General features: G+C 44.8%; 1 protein-coding gene across 8 annotated transcripts in view; it reads left to right on the forward strand.

Annotated features, from left to right (window-relative positions):
• The first annotated feature begins 486 nt into the window (after positions 1–486).
• The window catches only part of ZNF770 (zinc finger protein 770), a 10,006-nt gene continuing 5,899 nt past the window's right edge, over positions 487–4,593 (forward strand). The window contains exons 1-4 of one of the 8 annotated variants that reach the window (XR_005201992.1): positions 487–681; positions 1,130–1,249; positions 1,345–1,434; positions 1,680–2,906. The gene's annotated coding sequence lies outside the window, so the exon portion shown is untranslated. The other 7 variants (XR_005201993.1, XM_017539522.2, XM_037742370.1 and 4 more) reach the window with 7 other exon arrangements.

Here is a 4,593-nt window from a genome sequence, read left to right on the forward strand (position 1 = left end):
TGAGGTCCGCAGCTGGCACGCCATTAGAGAAGTCACGAGTGGAGCTCAGTCATGTCTGCCCCCAAAGCGCCTGCGCTTGACCTCTACGTTATATTTACTTTGGCAATGTACAAAGTACTGAGGGCAGTCCAGCCCAGCGGCCCCTAATACGCTGTCGTCTTCTTATCCCCGGCTGTCTGCATTAGAGAGGGCTGTCCCGACTTGGCTGTGAACGCTGACTCGCCCTTTTCCAGTCGGCCCTTGCGCCCCCTAGTCCGGGATACAGCGTTTTCCTAACCGAGGTTTAGGGGTAAGACAGAAAATGTACCCGTCTTCATTCTTCTATTCTTTCTCCCCCGTAACGACGGGGTGAGTGGCGCTGGGGTTGGGGACGCGTCTCCAGAGTCGTAGTACCCTCGGGACCGGCAGGCCGCGCGGAGGCGACAACGGCCCAGAAATTTGGAGCATTTGTTTCCAGCCGGACCGCGTCCTTAAAGCACTCCGTAGCGCCGCGCATGCGCGCTCCGCCCGTTGCCGCGCCGGCCCTGCGGACGTGCGCGCGCTGCCTTCGCGGCACCTGGGCCTAAGGTGCGTGGCTCCCGGGCCCTCGCCAGCTCCAGGTGCGTGAGGAGGACTTCGGAAACCCTACTGAGACGTGGAGCTACCCCCAGGGAGGGTCGGACGTGCCTCAATTTCGTCAAGGTGCCTGGGGACCCAGAACGAGGGCTCCACAACCTCAGTTCTTGAGCTCCTTTTGCTTTCTCACTTCCCCACCTCTTCAGTCGTCTCACGCGGAGCAGAAATCTGAGAGGAAGGCGCAGAGGGATTTGGGGATTTTTTTTTCCTGCTGCGGGTTGTATCACATGTGGCATTTTTATCCTGGCTGCAGCCAAAGCAGCTTTTACCCTTGCCCTTCCTTTACTGGTGTAGGATTTTGTGGTTTCTCGACTCGGCTCAACCATTAAGTAGTGCTTATTATTGGTTGTGGGCGATTAGGACGAGGACTGTGTATCAGTGTCCTTTGTCCAGGGTAGTCCACCGGGAGGGAGAGGTGAGGGTTCAAGGCCAAGAGAATGGGCCCGGGACGAGTAGGGGAGAAGCAGCCGCTGGAGATTATTCCCCAACTGAAAGTTGTGTGTGTTTCTCTTAGGTCTTTCATTTCTTGTTCGCTTACTTTCCTGAAATCGTCACATCGTTTTGATGATACTACTAGTCAAGACAAGAAAATCAACAGGCTTTCAGCCTTGAGGCAACACTGGATTTTATTGAGGTCAGTTTTTACAGTCTTCACATAGAATATTTTGTTCTTGTCAGGATAAATTCTGGATTGAACCACTAAACAAATCTATTATTCTTTTATTTCAGTTTAACATAAGAAAAATTGCACTTTTTTAATTAATGTTATCAACAAAAAAATCAGTTGAAATGGGATTTGGAATTCCATGAGTGCGTAAGGTGAGAATCCCTAACCTGACTCATAAATAGAAGATAAGATCACCACTTTGCCACTAATGGTTCTAACAATATAGGGCTCCCAGTAAGTGCTTTTCCACGTGGTGGGAGGCAAGTGGCAATAGTTACCCAATCTAAGTGTTTACAATGGATGATTAACCATAGATCCTTTTTGGTACAGAAGCTGTGGGTAGCCAGTCCCTGTTTAATCGGCGGTGGTTGTAGTGTGTAATTTTGTTTTGTTTTAGACATGTTCCACGAAAGCATTTATTAAAGGGAAGAAGAAACATAATAAAGGAATTGAATCTGGCTCCAGACCAAAATCCTCTGTGTGATCATTCAGTCCTGACATTGGACAATTACCAGGCTTTGCTTGACTGACCTCAAGGGCGAAGCTGCCCTCCCATACCAGGCTCGATATGGGCCAGTGCATTGCAGTTTTCTGGAGAGGGTTGCAGTCAAGGACTCACCCTGCCCTTCCTGCTAGATAGGCAAATCCTCTAACTTCTTTCCTAGCCTAGGTACCTGCATTTGGAGGCCGTCCTAAGAAGGACCCTGCCTAAGACACTTTTCTCCATTTTTGACCCAGCTCCTTTCATTCCTAGACCTTCTCCTCCCTTTTCAATTTTAAGGTTCCATAAGAGGCAGGAGACTTTTGTTTGGGGCTCCTCTTCAGTGAGAGCATTGCCTCATATGCACAGCATCAACTGACCCTCATCCAGTGTCCTTGTGTTTAATAGACCATTGGGGAGCCAGTGCCTCTTTTTGCCACCTGCTTGCACTGTTACAGTAAGTGATTACTTTTGGTTTGGCTCATTGTCCTGATTGACTGCCTTGGCACCTAATTGCTGCCAAGTTCTTTGCAGTTCACTGGATTCATGACTTAATTTTAATTATCATGACTGTTGCTCTGTATAGGCATGTTTAGAAATTTTGGAGCTTGTTGACCTGTAATTTCTCTAATTGAAGGTAGTGAAAGTGTATATTCATAGCACCAACAGTTGATTGTTGGTAAGATGGATATCTAGATTATATGGTATATTTTACTACTATACTGGCTTACAGTCAGATTATTTTGTGTGAATTTGTGTGGCATTTTCCATTTGGCCTGTAATTAGATGATTTTTATTTAAAATAAATATTTTGGAATAATATGGGTCAAGCAAAGAAAATAAGACACTCGCTTTCTTTAGTAATCTTGTGTCAGCCTTTGGGTCTCTGATCTTTCTGACCTTAATAGCTTACTTGGCCACTTTGAATAAAGTGATTTGTTGTAGGTTCCTCTGTCTACTGTGAAGTGGCATGTTAGTAACAGCCTTTTATAAACTTTTTTACTTATTCCTACAGAAGTTTCACAAAACAATATTTATCCTTGCTACATAGTATGCAGTCTGATACTTTCACTCTTATTTTTTATCTCCTATTTTTACTTTTTTATTTTTTATTTTTTTTTTGTGATGGAGTCTTGCTCTGTTGCCCAGGCTGGAGTGTAGTGGTCTGATCTTGGCTCATTGCAACTTCTGTCTCCTGGGTTCAAGCAGTTCTCCTGTCTTAGCTTCCCAAGTATCTCGGATGACAGGTATATACCACCATACTCTGCTAATTTTTGTCTTTCTAATAGAGACAGGGTTTCGCCATGTTGACCAGGCCTGCCCCAAACTCCTGACCGCAGGTGATCCACCTGCCTCGGCCTCCCAAAGTGCCGGCATTACCAGCATAAGCCACCATGCCAACCTCAACTCTCATTTTAAATAACAAAAGTGCCGATCATGATCTGCTAAGTCGAATTCACAATTCATTTGTCCTGCAGTTTAAAAAACACTGCAATAAAGTAACTAAAGGTACTTGTTCAGTAATTTTTTTGTTTATTTCTGATTCATGTTGCTAAAGAACCGCAGTGGGTATATTTGTGATTTGAGGTTGAAGGCATCTTCTAGGAGAAGATCATGACACCGTATTTGTTGGATGTTTGCCAGAGTAGCTGATGAAAGAACTCCAGACTTAACCACTCTGATCTAGAAGATACATTATATTGAAAGAGCCAGCACAGCTTTTTAATTTTTTTAAAAAAATCTGACTCCTTTATTTAAGGGTAATGCCATAATAGAGTAATAATGAGTAGAAAATTGGCTTTTCTGATAAAAGAGAAGACAGGGTATAAGATAGTTATGAAAGTGCTTGCTAAACTTTTTTTTTTTTTTTTTTTTAAATTGAGTCTCGCTCTCTTGCCCAAGCTGGAGTGCAGTGGTGCAATCTTGGCTCACAGCAACCTCCGCCTCCCAGGTTCAAGTGATTCTCATGCCATAGCCTCCCACGTAGCTGGGATTACAGATGTACACCACCACGCCTGGCTAATTTTTGTATTTTTAGTAGAGACAGGGTTTCGCCATGTTGTTCAGGCTGGTCTTAAACTTCTGGCCTCATGTGATCTCCTTGCCTTGGCCTCCCAAAGTGCTGGGATTACAGATGTGAGCCACCGCACTGGGCCAGTTTTTTTTAATCTTTATATTAACTTTTAAGTCAAAGTTACACTTTCATTTTATTGCCTGGTGGGTAAAGCACCCTGAACTTTCAATTACTTAGTCATAGATAGCTATATAAGTAACCAATTTGTCAATCTTGTTACCTCTGTACTTATCTTTTTGGGAATTTCACAAAAGAATGAAAAGGAGAAATAATTTTTTTTTTCCTTTGAGATGGAGTCTCACCTGGCTGGAGTGCAATGGCGCAATCTCAGCTCACTGTAACCTCCGCCTCCTAGGTTCAAGCGATTCTCCTGCCTCAGTCTCCTGAGTAGCTGGGATTACAGGTGTGCACTACCATGCCCTGCTAATTTTTCTATTATTAGTAGAGACTTGGGATGGGGTGTTTCACCATGTTGGCCAGGTTGGTCTCAAACTCCTGACTTCAGGTGATCCACCCGCCTGAGCCTCCCAAAGTGCTCATTACAGGTGTGAGCCACCGTGCCTGGCAAGAAATTTTTAAAACCTGTAAATTTAGTCAGTGGGTTTATCTCTTAGTGAGAAACTCTTAAAAATGTTACTAAAGGCCGGGCGCGGTGGCTCAAGCCTGTAATCCCAGCACTTTGGGAGGCTGAGGCGGGTGGATCACGAGGTCAAGAGATCGAGACCATCCTGGTCAACATGGTGAAACCCCGTCTCT

Source organism: Cebus imitator, unplaced genomic scaffold (genome assembly GCF_001604975.1).
Source record: "Cebus imitator isolate Cc_AM_T3 unplaced genomic scaffold, Cebus_imitator-1.0 Scaffold119, whole genome shotgun sequence".
NCBI classification, from domain to species: Eukaryota; Metazoa; Chordata; class Mammalia; order Primates; family Cebidae; genus Cebus; species Cebus imitator.